Raw genomic sequence first — 20,816 nt, 5'->3', positions numbered from 1 at the left:
CCATTTTTCTATTTGTCTGTCTATTATTCTATCTATCTGTTCTCTCTTTTTATGTAAGACCTATGGTGTTTTTAGACATTTCTTACATGTAAAGTCTTAGTATGTAGAGAACAGAAAATTGCCACAAAAAAATGACACCCAAACAAGCTCCATGCTTTCAGACTTGATTCTTCTTTATTCTTCTCTGGCAGGTCATTTGCCAATTTAGATTTTTATAGAATATAAAATGTGTGTCTGACAGATTTTGATAAATGAATGGATCATATTGCAAATGATGGCTCACACAATGAAAGAATGTTCAGCAAGTTCGCATTATTGTTATTGTGCAAACTGTAGACATTTCTTCTTACATTTGTTTATGTATAAGAAATTCAAATCTGGTGTGACCAACAAACTGTTCAGAGCTCTTTTTTTTTTCTTCTTTCTTTCTTTTTTGTATTACATAACTGTAACTAGTTGGGCTTCGATAAAGACCGAATACACTCGGCAGGACATTCGTGTGACCTTGAGGGGGTCTGACTTCATACATCCATTAAAAATCACCGTGGGACCGGTTAGTGAAAAGTCAAGTGCAAAAATGGCTCTGAAAAGGGAAGATGCTTCTAAGAAAAGCTCTAGCATCATTACTTTGAAGATGCCACTTGGTTAAGTATTTATTTTTCAAATGCATTTAAATGTATAAGCTATATTCATTATATGACACACCATGATGCTTTTACATTTAATATAGTTTATAGATCCCCTTAAGAGGTTGTGTTAGCATACAGGTAGGATGTAAATCCCAGAAGCAAATTCCTTGTAAGAGCACGAAAAGCAATATTGAGATTATATAATATTAGTGAATCAGTTTCCCTCCTACTCTGTTCCAGTAAGTAGGGCAGCATTTGGATGGGTGGAGACGTAATGACTTGATGTATTAAGTTAGCGATGTCACTTTGTATCCAACATCTGCCGTCTAAATGAAGGACCATCTCGACTGTCTTCCGCTCGACCACCAGCTGCTGTGTGACAGCGTGCGAGGGAAACGAGTGTGACAGTGAGTGAGTGAGTGACGGATGCGCTGGGGACTGAGTGCACTTTGCTTCTCCAGACTCCCTTACTCCTGAGTGACAGGACGTCAGCCCATGCCCAAAGAAATGTCTTCTGTCAAAGTTTCAAATCTCAATGTTTGGTTTGGTTGAATGCCAGCCAGCCTATTTAGATCAATGTCCCTGTGTGAATTTAAACCTGTAAAGCAGTGTTTCTCAACTGGCGCGTCGCTACCCAAAAGTGGGTCACAAGACCGTTTTGAGTGTGTATTCAAAGAATTAACAACAACGTAATTCTAAATGTTTTTTTGAAAGACACGCATGAACGCTGTTGATTTTTCTGCCAGACGAGGTTTAAAGGGTTAGTTCACCCAAAAATGAACATTCTCTCAGTAATTACAAAGACTTTCGTTTATCTTTGAAACACACATGAATATCTTTTTGATGATCTGAGAGCTTCTCTCAAGCTCTGTCCCTCCATTGACAGCTACGCAACTGAAACTTTGACGCTTCAAAAAGTTCATAAAGAGATCGTAACTAATCTATTTGGATTTTCTGAAGAGACTCGATCGCTTTATGATGAACAGATTGAATTTAGGCTTTTATCTACATTTAATCATTGATTTTTTCTTGGAGGTTACCACCCTCCGCTTCGTGACTTTGTCTCCACGTCGTGCATTAAACTGTGTATTGTCAGGCTTTACAGGGTTAATAGTTGTTACTGTTGTCATTCTCTTGGATTTGAGGTAAAATATCTGTTGACCTATGAGAGAAATGGAGATTCATCGAAGGCTTTTATGGTTGACCAGGAGGGGTTTTCATTCGTAAATATCAGTGACCTTGTGGCTTTGCTCCAATGACCTTTCACTCAGTATTAGGCATGAGCTGAATAAAATATGATAATACAGACATAGAAAACCCCTTTTTGCAGGAAAGGTTGCCGGCGGTTACCTGGGGACATGTTTTTCTTAGAAGAGGAAGATCTGAGAACGAGCAGAGCTTGAAATCCACAAACAGTTTCATAAAACACAATGACAAATAGAGCGCAATCTTACTTATCTCGGTAAACAAATGTATCTTCATTCACAGCTGGCATCCAACACTCCTGAATTGCTCTGAGAAACTATAAAGAGCAAGTGTGAATATATATATTGCATTGCAAAACTCTGCATTGCAAGACGACACTTAAAAAATGCACATTAGGCATGTTGGGTTTTACTCACAAGGTTTATAGTTGATAACCAGGAGGTAGCTGACAAATACATTACTGTACAATAAGGCCCCTATTTATGTGGGATCTCAAATAGCTTTTTTACAGTAGCTTTTTTAGTGCATATCTAATTATTTATTTAGTCTTGCCACTCACTTTATGACATAAGTTCTTAGTAAAACATACATACTATAAGCCTTCATTTGCATTCTATACATTTAAATATGAATGTAATAGACCTACAGTATATCACATGCATGTCAGCAATCCAGATGAATTGTGTGCACTATGTATTCTAAGTTTACAAAGTTTTTGTTTTGCCATAATAATAGCGCTAATCAGATTAATACCATCCAGTCTTTCATTTGCTTATACAGTAACTGTTTTTGGAAATACAGTATCGGGATTTCTACATCATTATTTGAATGCATTTGCATGGCCACAACCTTGTATTTTGTGCATTCTTAGAACATTTTAAGAGCCAATACAATATGCTTTCAATTTGTATTATTATTACTATTATTATTCTCAACTTATTTCTGTTGTATGTACAGTGCTACAGTATATACAGTGCTATGCATAAGTTTAGACACCCATGCTAAAGTTGACTAAAAAGAGGAATAAAAAATCATCTTTTGGAAATTGAACTTAATGCCTTAATTTAAAAAATTAGGAAAAATCCAACCTTTAAGGACACCAATTTTCTTTGTGAATGAATAATGTATCGTAAATAAATAAATGTTCTTCCTTGAAATACAGGGTGCATAAGTCATCACATAGCCTTTACCATACCTAGAGATTGGCATGGAGTATTTTCCATATGATCATCTCTCAATGCAAATCAAACTAGCTATTAGACTAACTGAAATAAAACCATGCCAATCTCTAGGTATGGTGAAGGCTATGTGAGGATGTGGGGCTATTTTAATTCCAAAGGCCAAGGGAACTTTATCAGGATGCATAGTATCCTGGATCCATGAAGTAACTTGCCTTTTAAAATAAAAATCTGCCTGCCTCTATGGGAATTTAACATAGGGGTGTCCAAACTTATGCACCCTGTATTTTAAGGAAGAACATTTATTTATTTACGATACATTATTCATTCACAAAGAAAATTGGTGTCTTTAAAGGTTGGATTTTTCCTAATTTTTTAAATTAAGGCATTAAGTTCAATTTCCAAAAGATGATTTTTTATTCCTCTTTTTAGTCAACTTTAGTATGGGTGTCTAAACTTATGCATAGCACTGTATATATTTGTTTGTGTTTTTAGAGTCTGGAATAGAGGATTGTATATCCTGTACCAGAAATCTTTTCAATAAATTTCAATAAATTAAACATCTTGCAGTTTAAATTGAGCAGACAAGCAGTCAAATACTAATTTGGCTTCAGGACTCAAATTTTATGTTGCACACCATGGAGTTGCACAGCCTTTAATGTCAACAAACGTTATAGAATGTATCCTCCCTTCTAAAACTGATTTGCCTATTTATTTTGCTATCTTATATATGCATGATTATCTGGTAAGTTGCATTTCATTATTCGAATTTAGACTTTTTCCCCACTATGCCAGAATCACTGGTTTAGGCAAAAAGTCATCTTGTGTGCTGTCAGGACAGGAGGATTTTTTTTCACCACCCCACACTTTCTTGAATGTTACCGCCCCACACAAACGTTTCTTGACTATACAACTAAACAAGTTTTTCACTGTCCTCGAAAGTGTCCTGCTTTTTGCATTTTGATGATATTGACCTAAACGCATCCCTGCAGTGGTGACTCTTAAACGTAGCATCTGGCTAACAGAGACATTTGGCAGTAATTGCAGCTTTAACTGGCATGCGGTAATGAAGATCCATGGGCCTGGTTAAAGGTTTATCTGTGCACGTATGGCCCAGCAGATGCTAATGCACAGATTACCGTAAATGGGCAAAGACCTCTGATTTCCACACATGGGTGCTTCTTCATCAGTGCTAATATGCTAAAGTTTATCGAATAGCAGCATTATTATGTTTCGCACACATTCTACAAAGGGAAGCGAGAATCCATTGGCATATATTTCTTCATTACTTTTGACATCAAAGCAGCGCACAGCAGATCGGCATAATTTTATTCTCTATCATCCTCCCTCTATTTCACACATTCACTTTTCACTCACTGTTCTGAGTATCTAAGCGCTTTTTTCTCACACATATTCTTATTGGACTAAAGCTTCAGCAGCAAATCTGCACGAATGTCTGATTGAAATCCAATTCTTTTTATAAAGACACGCAGGTGAATAGTTGAGATGCCGACTAACACCTCACCACTGATTTCCAAACTCACTTCTTCAAGTCTATTTTCATTGCGTGTGTGCCGTTATCATGAGGTTCCAAAGAATAAACCATTTACTGAATCATGAATATGGAAAATTTCCTCATTCCTTTCAACATTTCCAATTATCGAAAAGTGCTATGTGTATTGTCAAAAAAATTCACACCAATTCTCTCTCTCTCTCTCGCACTTCTCTGCCTGCCTTTGTCTGCCTCAACACAGTGGCTCTGTTCCAAGACTCAGTGAGCTGCTTTACTGTCTGCTGCCTACATAGCTGCCTTCTAATGTTTACATTTCTTTTTCTTTTTTTTAAGCTAGTGATGAAATAGTTTAGCATTCCTGCCAACTGATATTTCAGCCTGAATAGCTACTGACAAGTGTCTAAATCCCCTCTAAAGCAAACCAATCAGAAGAACCATGCCAGCAAAGACTAACCCACTCAGGCTGGTTTAAGCCTTTGTTTTCAGAATTATAAGTGAAATTTAACCTCAAGTAGATGATTTCAACTCTCTACAGTACTTAAGCATAAACGCCATGCAGGAGTTTAAACTTAGAGTATTTCAATTGAGTTCCGTAGTTAATGCTTCAAGCTTAAAAATACCAACGCATTCTCATCCTTGGGCGTCATATACTGACGCTTTTGACATTTCGTCGACATCCAACGCACATGGCACCCTTTAGCCTCAATATGACACGCACAGAGCTTTGTTCGGTTATGGGTAGGTTTAGGTCTGGGGTAGGGTTAGGGTTAGACCGCTAGAAGGCGCCTTCTGGCCCATATCTATCTGCGTCTCATATTGACGCTAAAGGGTGCCATGTGCGTTCGATGTAGACAAAATGTCAAAAGCGTCAATATATGACGCCCTAGGATGAGAACGGGCTGAAAATACATATACTATTGGTTAAATATTTTTTTACTTAATATTTTTTTCAGTAATTCAATTTTGTGAAAATGTAACATCGATGTCCCTACAATAACAGACCGGCGTGTAAAACTAATCTATCTATCTATCTATCTATCTATCTATCTATCTATCTATCTATCTATCTATCTATCTATCTATCTATCTATCTATCTATCTATCTATCTATCTATCTATCTATCTATCTATCTATCTATCTATCTATCTATCTATCTATCTATCTATCTATCTATCTATCTATCGTAATAATGTATGATTTGCAAAAATGAAAACTGCTGCTTCTGTGTAGATGAGAAAATCAAAGTGTATGTGCGTTGTGCACACGCTACATTGATTTTGGCCAAGCATGCGCCCTTAAAATAGCATATGAATAACATGCGCAATGCGCCACTGACTTTAAACTATTTTTTCCTGGTTAGTGGCGCAATTGTTTTCTAAGCCTGCAAAATAGCATGAAGGAACGTTTGTGCCGGAACACGCCTCCTCTTTGCGCTGAACCGCCCAGGGAGCGCAAGTGTATTTCCTAACTTACCGACGTGCTTCTGTGGAGGGAAAAGTCTGCTTTGCGCGGGTGAAAAATAGGAATGACACATGCGTCGGTGTACAAAGTCAATTGCGCTGGGTGCAAGATAGGGCCCTGAATGTTTTCTAACATTCTGAAGCAAGTAGAAAATGTGAGATAAACATCCAAATAAAACATTTCAGAAAAAAATAGTTCCATAAACTGTGTATAGATAATGTTTGAGAACATTATTAAAGACCAAATAACTTTGAACAAACACTCTGTTACTGGAATAATGTTTGCTCATAACTCTGAGGGAACCTTACCAGAAACGTTAGATAAAGTTCTGAGAACGTTCACTGTTAGCTAGGATTATACATGGTTTATTTACAAAAGCATTATGCCTTATAAGATTTTAATGTGATGTTGTTTCCACCGCAGTATGTCAGAGGCTTGTTAATGCAATATAATTATCTCCAGAGAGCTAACACTATTAGGTCTGTGTTAAATACATCACAATTAAGTATTCATTCGTGTTAGACTGCGGTCCTGTTCGTTGTAGTGTGTTGTAACTGCTTTCTGCATTAAACATTATGCAATAACTTATCTCACATTCTTCATGTTGAATCCCACTGTGTGCTGTAATATGCAGAATCTGAATTTTTAATGAGTACACTCATTTGACAAGAACTTCTGGTTTTACGGACATGATATGAGGTTTTTAATCCTTCATAATATCATACTAGATCTTTTGCTGTCAGACGGTCTCTGAACGTTGTCTCTGTTGTTTCATATTAGAATGGAGAGAAGCATATCAGGGCAGCTTCACTGCGTTACAAGTGTGAAGTAGTTCAGTGGTTTACCATCAGAGCCTGTGTCATCCCACTGCAAAATTCAGGAAAATGGAGCTAGCGATTGATATGGAAATATTGACCCGTTCCCAGCGCTTGACTGTTGTGGTTGTGGTAGGGCAAGTGATGCATTAGCTTTTACAGTTGCATTGTTTTTATATGTTTTTGAAAAAAAAAAAGCCTCTTATGCTCACCAGGGTTTTATTTGATAAAAAATACAGAAATATTGTGAAATTGAATTACAATGTTCTTATCAGTGTTAAAAAACATGGGTGCTGATTAATATTTTTGTGGATTTTTTTTTTCAAGATTCATTGATAAATAGAAAGTCCAAAAGAACAGCTCCTATTTGAAATAGATATCTTGTGTAACATTATAAATGTCTTCACTGTCACTTTTGACCAAATTAATGCATCCTTTTTGAATAAAGTATTTAACCATAAACTCCAGACTTTTGAATATGTTTTGAAAGCTTTTCTTTTCATCAGAAACCAACCTATAAAATAGCAGTTTCCAGAATCAGCACCTGTTTCAGTTCACTTTGAGGCCAGACCGGTGGAATCAACCGCGGTTTGACTTTGTATCTGTGACCTGAGAATCTCATGGAATTATGATCATTTCACATACCCCTGAACATTCACTCCCAGCGGCTAGATAGTAGATTCCCAGCATCAAAATGTCAAAGATTGGTGTCTTGATATAGCTTTAACCATTTCCTGCTGGGCTCCAATAGTCTAGTGTAAGTGATGCAGTGCCGTGTTTAAAAGCAGGTCAGTGAGGAGATAAAAGCCAATAGGAAAGATCCTCCTAATGTGTTTCTCTGAATGACCCCGAAGACAGATCTCTGTACTAATCCCTGCCATACGCCAGGGGAAATTAATAGTACATTTGAAGAGAGCATTGCCACTGTTGACATTAGAGAGCGGGTGTTTATGATGGAAAGAAACGCAAGATTGGACCTTCTGTGCAGGTGAGATACGAGCAAAACTGACACACACTATTTTATATGTTTACTCGTGTCATGTCTTAAGGGACAGATAAACTTAGGTGCACCAAATGTTTGAATTTCATCATAATACTTTTGTGAACACCAGAGAGCAATTCTACATGGAGGTAGAGGAAAAGCGGGATAAATGTATCACTCAATATATTAAATATGGGTAATAATTGAATACACAATGCCCTCTTTGTTGCCATATCAGATCTTTACATGTTCAATTCAATCTTCTACTTCCTCTCGAAATATCAGAAACATCTGTTTTGGGTGATTTAAGCCTGAAAAGAACATTTTATTTGGTCAATGTTGGGTCGTTTGAGATGCTATTGTATTTTAAAATACACAAACTATATATAAAATGTTTTTAGATATACTTGTATGTATAATTTGTTATATTAAATATTTATTTCTTTTAAAACACACACACACACATACATATGTGCGCGTGTGTGTGTGTGTGTGTGTGTGTATGGTCACACTTTAGATTAGGCTCTAATTCTCACTATTAGCTATAACTATTAAATATCTATTAAATATGATTTTTGCCTCAATAAACTCCTAATAACTGCTTATTAATATTTAGTGAGGTAGTTGTTAAGTTTAGGTATTGTGTAAGATTACGGGATGTAGAATATGGTCATGCAGAATAAGACATTAATATGTGCTTTATAAGTACTAATAAACAGCCAATTCCCTAGTAATATGCATACTAATAAGCAACTAGTTCATAGTGAGAACAGGACCCTAAACTAAATTGTTACCATACTCAATAATAAATGTAATTTGAAATTGCAGAAATTAGTTTTCAGAGAAGTTTCAGCTAGTGTTTTGGTGACGCCGCTGGCAAAACCAGCAATGCAAGTTTGAGAGGTGGTGTCCCGACAAATCTCGCGAGAATCACGACTTGCTTTACGGCACGACGTCACATACATCAACAACATATGAAGCAGCCTCTATGGATACACTAGCATGCATTTCAGACATGAATCATGGCAGAGTTGATGAAGAAAACGAAGAAAGCTCGGTCGGAAGAGTGCAGAGACGGCTCTGCGTGAGTGGTATTTACGACAATAACGTTAAATACAAGTAGGGGTCGCTGTTTGAGAAAAACGGAAACTGCACAGTGTGCCTTTAATGATTATGTTCACCTGTCTCCTATTCTGACCTCAGTGAAACGCACTATTGGGTTAAGGTCATTGATTTCCATTAGTCATATAATAAAGTCAGAGAAAACTATTTGATGCTAAGAAGATTTTAAACGGTGCTAGTATAGTCTAAGCCACTGCGCATGTGTTGGAGCAGCATTACACCAGCTGAATGACACTGATCAAATGAGGGATGTTTATTATATCTGTGAGAGTGGGGAGTCTGGTATAGAGACATTGAGAGCAATGAGCCAAACTTAGACAGATATCAATGTGTTTTGCCTGCAGAAAGGGAAACCTGTAGGTGTCTGACAAATGTAAATCAGGATGAAAAAAAAAAAAGTCACGGTTTTGCATGCATTCTTCTTTCTCAATTAAATCTGCCAAACAAGATTCTTGCATGAAACGGTCTTTTATCAGTCAAAGGGTCATTTGTCACAAAACTGTCAGTGAATTCAGCAAACTCCCTCCCTCCCCATCTTAATGACACATCTCAGGGCATGAAAAGAGGAACACACACTTTCCTCTTCTCGTTATTTATCATGATCCGTGTTCTCCCCTCCCTCACTCGGGCTCTCTCTACACCCTATACGTCTCTGAGGATGGGTTGAGTTCAATCAGACACATCCTCCACCCACTGTGAAATATGAGAGAGTTTAGAGATGCATCTCTCCACAGATGGTTTCAGAGGAGACTGTGGGGGTGGTAGGTAGCTACTAGTATCTTGCAATGTGTATGTATCTGTGTATATTTAGATGTCTATATAGATATTAGGGGTTGAGCGACTTTCTTGACGAGATTTTTTTAAAGTCGACATTTATTTTATGAAAGTAGAGTCGACGTCGACTAGTCTCTGATGATGCCATTGATGAACAGATAACCGAACCTCAAGCTGAGACGTGAACGCTTGTTGCCTTGTGCACAGCTATGGCATATAACAGCTTGTTTTTATCAGTTCTTTTGTCTTTAGGTCATTATATTTCTCACAGATTTCTGCTCGTTCTAAAGCAGATATAGATAAAGTAACACAGTAAAGATTACATTTTTATGAATGCATTAGTGCGGGAGGGACCTCTCTCTACTAATAGAGAAGCTGTTGGTTTTAGTAACTAAGAACTATACGCAAAATTTTCAGTTTCTAAGCTATTTTATTGATAAATCACAGAACAGAGTTTACAATACACTTCTGCGCTACTGAATTAATCTGTTTGCGCACGATCTTCACGTGATATGCGCGCCACTGTCTGTGTGTGTCACTGTGTGTGCGTAATGCAGCAGCAGTTTAGAACGGCGATTGACAATTACCTGTACAATAAGCTGTGAATTCACACAATCAATTTTGAGCATCCAGATGGTATAGTCAAACATATATTGTGGAGCGCTCTCTGAGTATGCATTTATTTGTAATTTTAACTGAAAAAGCGGACTACAAAGATTTCTTATCCTATTGCGCCCTCTATAGGCCATGAATGATCAGCGACTAGTCAAGCTTAAAGCATCATGGCAGACCATTAAAGTCCACTAGTCTGTTCAACCCGTAAAGATGTGTGTGTTTGCACCTTCCAGACAGTTTGTGTATAGTGGTGGTGTGACTCTTTCTGCATGTTATATCCATGCGCCTGTAGGTGGCGACAATAACTGTCACTGAAACTCGAAAAATTTGAATATCGTGCAAAAGTTCATTTATTTTAGTAATTCAACTTAAAAGGTGAAACTAATATATTATATAGACTATTACATGCAAAGTGAGATATTTCAAGCCTTTGTTTGTTATAATTTTGATGATTATGGCTTACAGCTTGTGAACAGTTTCAAAATTTCTGAGATTTTGAATTTGGGGATTTCATAAGCTTTAATAACAAGCATTATAACAAATAGCATTATAACAAATAAAGGCTTGAAATATCTCACTTTGCATGTAATAATATATTAGTTTCACCTTTTAAGCTGAATTACTGAAATAAATGAACTTCTGCACGATATTCAAATTTTTCGAGTTTCATCTGTACTAGCATACTACTCTTACTATTTCTGTCATAGAAAGATATGGTAAAGTTAGTAAGAGTAGTACACTAGTATGTGGTTCCGAATTCAGCATTTCTTAATGAGTGGGTTATTAAATTATTCATTTAAACAAATCGCTCAAAAGCATTCATTCAGTAAAAAAACAAATGATTCTTCATGTGAATCACTGAATCGTTCACTCAGTCAATTTGTACAAAAACAATGATTAATTCAGTAAAGAAACAAATTCATGTGTTTATGAGTGAGTAATAGTCTGCATCTGAAATTGCATACTTGCATCTGAAATGGCATACCTCCCTACTCCCTACTATATAGAAGGCGAAAAAACAGTTTGTGATAAAAGAAGTATATCCAAATTCACAGTCCTCATAAAAGAGTATGCAAAATGTGTGCATGAGAAAGAGATGTGTGAGAGAGATGTTACACATGACAGATTAGAGAGAGAAATCAAAGAGAAGGGCATATCAAAGAGAAGGTGGAGCGAACATGAAACAGAGAAAGTGCCAGGAAGTCAGCGAGGTAGAGAAGCAAACTTACAGGAAAACTACAAGAAACAAAGCACTGCACAGATGCTTTCCTGTACATCCTGACTGGTACACTACCTGACAAATGCGTAAGAGCTCATTTGTAACATTTTCTGCTTGTCATCGACCCTAATATGCTGTAGCCGAGAGAATGTGAGTTTTCCACATGATCAATGGCCAGGCAGGAGAGGGACATCTCACTATTAAGCGCATTCACTGGGGAGGATGCAAACGATGTTGCTGCTGAGTGATGTGCCAGCTGAAATGCTAGTTGTCAGATAGATTAGAAATTGCACTTTTTGGTGCACAGTCAAGCGTGAGCCTTCAATGCATACCAATAAAGAAAAGACTGTGAGAATGCATTTGATCAATGTCATCTTTCATGCCCTGGAAAATAAAGAGATTTTCTTTGACAATTTTTTTTATTTTATTTTTATGTTATTTTCAACCTAGAAAGGAAATATTCACACAGATTTGCACAAAAAGAGATGTTTCACAAAACCTCAGAGGTGTTCTTCTCTATTCAACAACAACTGAAGCTGTTTAGCTTCAAAAAAAGATCAAAACACACCAGAAAAGCACCAGAAAAATAGTACATATGACATGCACATATATAAAGCCATAGCTTTTAATAGGCCGAAATCAATGCATTTTTCACTCAAAAAAACTTTAAACTTTCAAATATGGCACATGAAATGCTGATTGGTCAATCAATAATGTCATTGGTTATTGCTTGTTGCATCATTTGAATATACAGAAGTTCACTCAAGTTTCAGTCCATTCCTCACACAAACCCATGACTTCAGACTTGGAATGGTATTTCACTTGCAATATTTCATGGTGGGATTTTTTTAATTCCCTTAACGAGTCAAAGACAGAGTTGTCTTATCTTGGTGTGTACACTAAATTAATTGATGATAATCAATGTGGAAAATGAGGGTGCTTCTTTTACTCCATTAATTAACCCTGTTCAGATACCAAAAAGGCTTATAATTAAACCTAATAACTAGAGTAAAAGTGTGTGTGTTTGTTCTGTAATACAAAATAAAGGTGAGGCTGGCCATAAAACATATACATTCCACACATACATGCTTATCTGAGATCATGATTGTCTGTCGTCATGACAACTCTGACCCATCTGCTAGCTGTCATTGCCATGTCTGCCAAGAAAAGGCAATATGATATGAAGTGATGTGATATGTTGATGATGGTGCGTGTGTGATATGATCTAAGGTTATGACAGTTCCATTTAAAGCTCTAGTTAGTTTCTGCAGCTTTCACTGACACCCCGCAGCATATCTACATGCCGCTTAGGCGTGTGTGTGTGTGCGTGTGAGTGTGTGTGTTGCTATACTGAAGCGTTTTCATGTCATTACATTTCTCATGCTCTGCTGACTCCACTTGTCTGCGCTGATACCAAACTAATAAAGACTAATGAATCCGTCTAACTGATGATAATAATGTCATTAAAATGCAAATCCTTAATTTCTTTTAATTGTATTACATCACATGCAATCAATCACAACAACTTATTTTGCTGTCAAAACTTCCTTAGCCTACTTTTATTATAATTACACAAGCAGAAGAACAACTTGGCGATCATTATGTCTGCATTACAAATATTTACATTATTCTCGTCATTGAATCCTCCAATAAACGTTTGTGGTGACAGTGAAAAATTAACAGCAGTATCATTTAATTGCATTTGAATTAAATGAATCAAAGGAAGACAGTGTGAAGTGTTATTCAATCTAGTTGTGTTCCTCAACATTTAAGGCTCAAATATGCCTTCATCAACATCAGTTCTTTACTAACTCAAACTGGATGTCATGTAGCATTATCATTAGTATTATTAAAGTGCCAATTATTACAATGATTATCTTTAAATAAAAAACAATTGAAGTGAAAAGAAATTGTTTCATCACCCTAATTAGACATTAAATTTAATTATCTAATTGAATCTTTTTTTTCTTTTTTTTTTCTTTTTTTTCTTTTAAATTGAATTGCATTTAATTGAATTATTTAACTTTTTTATTTTTATTCGTATTGTTTGTTTTATTTATTTATTTATTTTTAATTGGTTATTTTATTTATTTATTTATTATTATTATTATTTAATCCAAGTGGCACATTGAACTAATTTAATTAATTGCAAATTGTATGAAATATCACTCATGAGTCATATAAGATCCATTGATATAAACTGACAACATGCATATGCTGTTGTTTTCTTTTTGTTAGTTTTTTTTTATTTTTTTATTTTTTAATAATTTGATTAAAGCCAAAAGCTTATTGATAGCCCTAAAATTGAAGTTGTATTTTCTGTTTTGCAGGATTAATGGCACAAAATCCTAAAAAAGAATTACTGACAGACCTCAGTGCTGCTGAATTCAGCACCACGGACAGTGGCGGTGTTGTGCCCCAGGGATTCAGCACCATGGACAGCAATCTGCAGAGTCTGCAATCAAGAAGACAGGCAAGAAAGCTACCTCTCAGAGCATATGAATTTAATACTGAGAGCTGGAAATGAAAGCAATACAGGCTTTTCTTCTTTTCCCCTGCCTTTATTTTTCATCAGCTTGTTTCAAGATGCTAGCTGAACAAGACCACATCACTTCTCTGACCTAGAAAACCTACATCTTAACAAGAGGCCCCTACATTTATCTAGTGGCTTTCATAAGAGAGTGGTTTCTCAAGTGTTTAAAGACTGGAGAGAGCCCTGTGCTGTTTGGGGAGAGAATCCTCACATACCACAACACATACCACAACACATACCACAACATTAGTGATGTTGGGATAAAGCAAGCTTTGGATAAATCACACATTGGACACTTCAGGGTGCAGACCTAACAAGACAACAGCAGAGGTAGTCAGCAGAAACTAGAGTGAATGAAAAGATATATCCAGTGTATCCAATCGATAAATCACACCCCTGAATGGATAAAAAAGTACTATGGTTTGGCTGGTAAGAATTTTTTTTTTTTTGAGAGAGAGAGCTCTTAACAGTGTGAAATGGATTGGTGTTTTCCCTTTATCTGCTGCCAAGGAGTTGCAGGCATTTATGACTCATGGGATTGATTTAAAAAAAAAAAAAAAAGCCAATTGAAGCAAACATGACAGCGTCCAGATCATACACTTTCAAACTTATCTGCAATTGAAATGTAGATAATGCTAACAGATTGTTTTCTCCAGGTATGTTAGACATCCTTAGCTGTACTATGATACAGTAATAGTATTAAATGAAAATGCTGTGATATATATATCGACATGAACGACATAGGGTTAGTAAATGATGTAAAAATTTAAAGTTAGCATGCGTTGTGCATGTAACACATTCAGCCACAATGCAAAGTAAAGGGAAAATCCTACACTGTTAAAAATTGCTGTAGTTTTTACAGTAAATATTTACAATAGACTACTGTATTTTAAAATTTACAGTATTACTGTATTTTGCCATGTGGGAGCATGCATGTTCCTATGACTTGTGGAAACATGCTTACCGGTATGCAGTAAATGCTACTGGATATCACGCATATACCACTGTAATTTATTTTATTTATTTATGTTTTAAGAAAAAAAAACGGTTGCAAAAGTTTTTGCTTCACAAGTCAATAACACTAAAGTAATAGTCAACTGTAATAAATACAGCCTTTTTTTAGCGAATTATTTACACCATTTAAACTCTGACATTTGATTATATAACGTACACCTCTAGTACTTTAAAACTGTTGGCTTTTAAAAAAACTCCCATGATTAAACAACGACATCGGCGTAGCGCAGTGCGTGTGATGTCATTTCGTCAATCGTCATCTTCAGTGGACATCTTGGGGGACCGTTGGGACTTTCCACCATAGACAGTAAAAGAAATGGACACAGCGACCCCATTGGAACTCAATTGAGACAAGTGAAGCCCGTTTTCAGCGATTTCTTAGCACTTCCTTTCCTGACGCGCAGACTCAAACCGAGCAAAGCGTTACACGGACCACGTGAGCAACCCGTCTGTCTTCTAGTAGCTGTGCCAAGAGAAATCTGAATCATTCCCTTCCGAATCTTGCAGAGACGGAGAGTGTGATTAGGAGCTGTCCATGAGCTTGGAGCAGGAGAAACTTTTGCTAAGTATTCTGATTAATTATATTGTCATTTTGCCTCCACGTCTCCCCGATTGCCCGCGAGCTTCTCCTCCCGTCCATACGGTAATCTCTCTAGTGTGCGACAGAGAGTCGCGTGGTTATGACGCAATCGTTAGCCTACTTTTACAAAAACTGCTTCTACGGGGCCATAACATAAGCTACAAGATAATGGAGCATTTTATACATTGTCGTGTTTCTTTAGAAATAAAAAATGGACAAATGGAGTCTTCAAACGCCTCAGATGTAAAGTTATTCGCTGTCAAAGTGACGCCAAAATGAATGGAAGTCAATGGGATTGCTAACGCAAGTGAAGTTCTGCTACAAGATGGCGGCACCCGGTCGACTTCAACTTCCGGTCGACTTCCTTCCCGCTTCTTTCCACGCGCTGCATCATCATCACCACTCAATTTTCGCGCTCACCTCATGCACGCTAAGTTTACCGAAGGAGGACGAGGACCTCGAATGAGAGTGAGACGACGAGGTGTGTAACGCTAGTAATTCATGCTTTAGTAGTGTAAACGTGAAATCCTGTTACATCCACAATATATTAACTATTATTTTTTTTATTTTTTTTTGTGACGTTTCAAAATTGATAATCTAGATTATTTGTCCAATTTTATGATACTGAATTTGCTTGATGAGTCCAGACACAGATGAACGATTAAGTTAGCTGGCTAACGTTAACTGTTATATTTTCTTCACCGTGAAAGTGTGGCCGTGCTGTCATTTTATATTAGTGCTACATTTTTGTTAACTGTTCGGTATAAAATGATTTTACATTGTTGTTGGTAGTAACGTTAGACATGTAAGCTTTTAAACATTGCAATTAAATTGTGTAGGTTTTATGCAACTAAATAGTGTTTAACTTGACTGCCAAGCCATTAGCTAATGTAATAGCACGTTTTTGTTCGATTTAAGATGGTGTAATTAAGTATTTTTTTGTTTTATTTTTATGTTAATATTATTTGTAAGGGTGCTTGGTATTCATATTTGTAATTTAGTTGTTAAATAGAAAGTAGTGTAAACGTGACATTGGTATTTGCTGTGCACATGCTTTATTGCTGTGCATTTATTAGCTTGTGAAGGGTTTTTTTTTTTTTTTTTTGGGCAGTTGAACATGTTCTGTCACTTTTGTAATAATGAGAGCAGTACAATCCTGAGTTTTGTGCAGCATGTGAAATTGCATAGAAATGTGCATAAATCAGGATTAAGATGTGGTGTACCTGATTGCCCACATATTTTGTCTCTCTCAGTAAATTTCTTCTGAAGGAATGTCTGGAGCCGATAGAGGAGAACTTCACAAGTTGATGGAGGTCACATATTACCGTCAGCGCCACCTCCACCACTGTCTGAACTAAAGAACTCATGGCCTTACCTGTTTTGTCTGAAGGGGATCTTTTTACATTTCCAATTGCTTACTGAAAATCATGGAGAGCATTGAAGGGAAAGGAAAGAGGATTCTAAGATTTTTTCAAGAAAAGCCAACAAACAATGTGGTGTGTGCTGTTCTGTCGAAGTATCAAGAGGGAAATTCTATGGTCCTGTGCATCTTGCAACTCTTAATGGCCCATTTTAAAGAGAGAACAGAATCCCTTATAATTGAAGCTGATGTAAGTATAACATTTAGATTTTTAATGTGTTAAAGATTTCATTGAAATGCTAAATTAATTTTTGTTTTTCTTAGGCAGCAGCAACTTCAGCCGACATGGAAAGAGAGGGATTACCGGATTCACCCGCACTGATCATCCAAGGTTTTTTGCTTTACTTTGTGTCTGTGTCTCCATCATATAAACTTTTCTTTGCTCTCTAGCTTTTAAATGGATAACTGTTTGTCCTGTACTGTTTTTTTTCTTCTCACTTTAATGGCCATTTTAAAAATACAATTTTGCCTCCTCTGTTCCTGTATTCTATTTCACAATTCTATTCTCATTCCTATATTCCTTCCATAGTTAGCTCTCTCTGTGCCCTGTTTTTTTTTTTTTATCTCTGAACCATTCTCTCTCATTAGTAACAAAAATCCTTATTAGTAACATTAATCTTCATTGTAAATCCATAGTTTATAGTGTCTTTATCTAAAAATAAAAAATTACATCATGATTTACTCACCCACAAGCCATCCTAGGTGTATATGACTTTTCTCTTTCAGACAAATGCAATCAGTTATTTTAAAGAATGTCCTGGCTCTTCCAAGCTTTATAATGGCAGTGAATGGAGGATGAGATTTTAAAGCTCTAAAAAGTGCATCATCCATCATAAAAGTAATCCAGGAAAAAGTAACTCCAGGGGGTAAATAAAGGCCCTCTGAAGCGAAGCAATGTGTTTGTGTAAGTAAAATATACATTGTTAAACAAAAGTCGACTTATGCCAAAAGAAAGTAACTCCTGACATGATGTATAGTGTAAGCTTTAACGCCTCTCGTGGTTCAAACAAATAGGGCTGTGTAACAAACTTAAGGTCTTCTCTTATATCGATTCGAAATCCTCAGAAATTTGTCTTTAAAAATTATTGTTTTAGACTTCTAATTCGAGTCTTTTTTTTTTTGCTCTATCCTCTGCACTTACGTGTTCTTCGTTGCGTCAGGTCAGAGTTCACTCTTTCGCCATAAATATGCTGAAAGCTAGATATTTTAATTTAAATGGTTTTAAATATGGATATTTTTCTTAAACAAATGCATCGCTTCACTTCAGAAGGCCTGAGTCATGTGGAGTACTTTTATGATCGATGGATGCACTTTTTGGGCTTCAAAATCTTGGCCGTCATTCACTACCATTATAAAGCTTGGAAGAGCTAGGACATTTTTTTAATATAACTCCGATTGCAATTGTCTGAAAGAAGAAAGTAATTTACTCCTATGATAGCGTGAGTAAATCATGGTAATTTTCACTTCATTTCATTCTTTTCAGACTATCCCTTTATCATGAGCTACCCATGAACCATACTTTTACAACACTTATTAATCTATGCTCTGCCGTATTTTATTTTTATTTTTTATAGGTGAATCCATGACCCCAAGCAAGTGGATGTCAGTCGAAAGGGAAGTTGTCCTGGGCCCATTTTCAGAGTCATTTGTTGAGGGCCTGGCAGCGTTGTTTGCGACCTATTACAACTTAAATCTTGCTTATCAGGATGACGCTGCATGCACGCTGGAATTTATTCAGAGGTATTTCAGAGCATAAAATCTTACTCTATATTTATTGTGGACTTTCAAATTTTCTTGACTTTTTTTTTTTTTAGGTTTTCAATTTAGGATAGTTTATCAGGATTAGATATTTTATGGAAAAGTTTTCAAATGAACAAAAAAAAAATTTGCTAACCACACACTGAATAGAGAATTATTTTCATGAATAACTAAATCTAAAATTACTAAAATTAAATCTGTATAATAATGATATAATCTGTACATTTTGTTTATTGCAAACATGGAAGGCTAAATATTTTTATATTAAAATTTTGGATAAAATTAAATATGACCCTAACTCTTCATTAATTGAAATTAAATGTAATTTATGAGTTGTCTGACAAATTTTGTATTTTATTGTTTAAGTGTATACTGTTTTTTTGATAATTGGATGTTGTGTGTTTTTTTTTTCCACAGAGGACTTGTGGGCATTAACCTGGAAACTGGATCAAAAGTTGCTGCTGGAAACAAGAAAATGCATGAAATGAACCCATATGTATGCACACTGTTACGGAAACTATGGACTTTGAATGGCTTGCCATTTAAACAAAAGTATTCCAATGGAATTGATACAAGAGACTCTGACCTGATTTCCAAGTTCATGATTGATGTTCAATACATTCTTGCCTTTTTTTATGGATTTGGCAAATTAAAGGTAGGCACAGTTCAAACCATTTCTTTTGTTTATGACTGAAGTTCAGTCACACTTTAGGGATGTGTGCCTTGTATAGTTGATACTTAAAGGATTAGTTCACCTCAAAATGAAAATTTCCTGATAATTTACTCATCCCAATGCCATTCAAGATGTTCATGTCTTTCTTTCTTCAGTGGAAAATAAAGTTTTTTGAGGAAACCATTTCAGGATTTGTATCCACACAATGGATTTCAATCGCAACCAATATGTTGAAGTCCAAATCAATGCAGTTTCAAAGGGCTTTGAAGTGCTTCAAACGGCTCTGCACGATCCCAGCTGAGAAATGGGGTTTTATCTAGCGAAACGATCTGTAATTTTCTAAATAAAATAAAAATGTATATACTTTTTAACCACAATTGTTCGTCTTGTGCTGGTCTGCTACGCGCCATGCATTACGTCATCACGTTGGAAAGGTCACGGGTCACGTCATCGGTCTAAGTTATTTGTCTGTGTATTCCGGTTCAAAAAGGTAGGGAAGGGCGAAAAATGTATCTAATTTTCTCCTCCAACTTCAAAATCGTCCGACATTTTTGTTTTAGTTTTTTCGTGACCTTTCCAATGTGATGAAGTAATACGTAGCGCATCTCGGAGATGGTACAAGATGTGCATTTGTGGTTAAAAAGTATATATTATTTTTTTAATGACCAACAGTTTCGCTATACAAGACCCTATTCCTCAGCTGGGATCGTGCAGAGCCGTTTGAAGCACTTCAAAGCCCTTTGAAACTGCATTGATTTGGACTTCAACATGTTGGTTGCGATTGAAATCCATTGTGTGGATACAAATCCTGAAATGTTTTCCTCAAAAAACGTTATTTATTTTCCACTGAAGAAAGAAAGACATGAACATCTTGAATGGCATTGGGATGAGTAAATTATCAGGAAATTTTCATTTTGAGGTGAAATAATCCTTTAAGTGCCGCTGTTCTCAGTGGTTCTTTCCAAGGCTAAAGCCTTTCATTTAATCTCCATTTTTGTTTCTCCCAATATATTTTGGAATCTGGTGCTTATGTTAAATAGCCATTATTGCACAATAAATTTGTTATATTAATGAAAACCTGTTATTGTGAGTTTTATTTGACAAAGGCTGAAACTTACAGCAAACGTACACACAAAGCAGTGAAAAATCTCAAATGTAGTTAGTGAATTGAATTCCACAGCAAATGCTCTAATTTACTGTAAAATGTATAGCAGTACATGTAAGTTCATTGTTGCTCTTGTAATTTCACTTGCATTCACAAACATTATTTCGACTGTAATTTTAGTTACAGCTGTAAAAACAATTTTACAGCATATATAAGGC

The 20,816-nt window shown here is 36.1% G+C and overlaps 1 long non-coding RNA gene across 1 annotated transcript; it reads left to right on the top strand.

The window, feature by feature from the left end:
• Positions 1-16,046: 16,046 nt before the first annotated feature.
• On the top strand, positions 16,047-20,539 carry LOC308706443. Its single transcript, XR_014032034.1, has 5 exons — positions 16,047-16,123; positions 16,896-17,252; positions 17,327-17,393; positions 18,637-18,802; positions 19,238-20,539. It is a non-coding gene; the product is annotated as an uncharacterized lncRNA (long non-coding RNA).
• The last annotated feature ends 277 nt before the right edge of the window (positions 20,540-20,816 follow it).

This window comes from Scardinius erythrophthalmus (assembly GCF_964197995.2).
Source record: "Scardinius erythrophthalmus genome assembly, chromosome: 18".
NCBI lineage: Eukaryota > Metazoa > Chordata > Actinopteri > Cypriniformes > Leuciscidae > Scardinius > Scardinius erythrophthalmus.
This window is presented reverse-complemented; position numbering and strand designations above follow the sequence as displayed.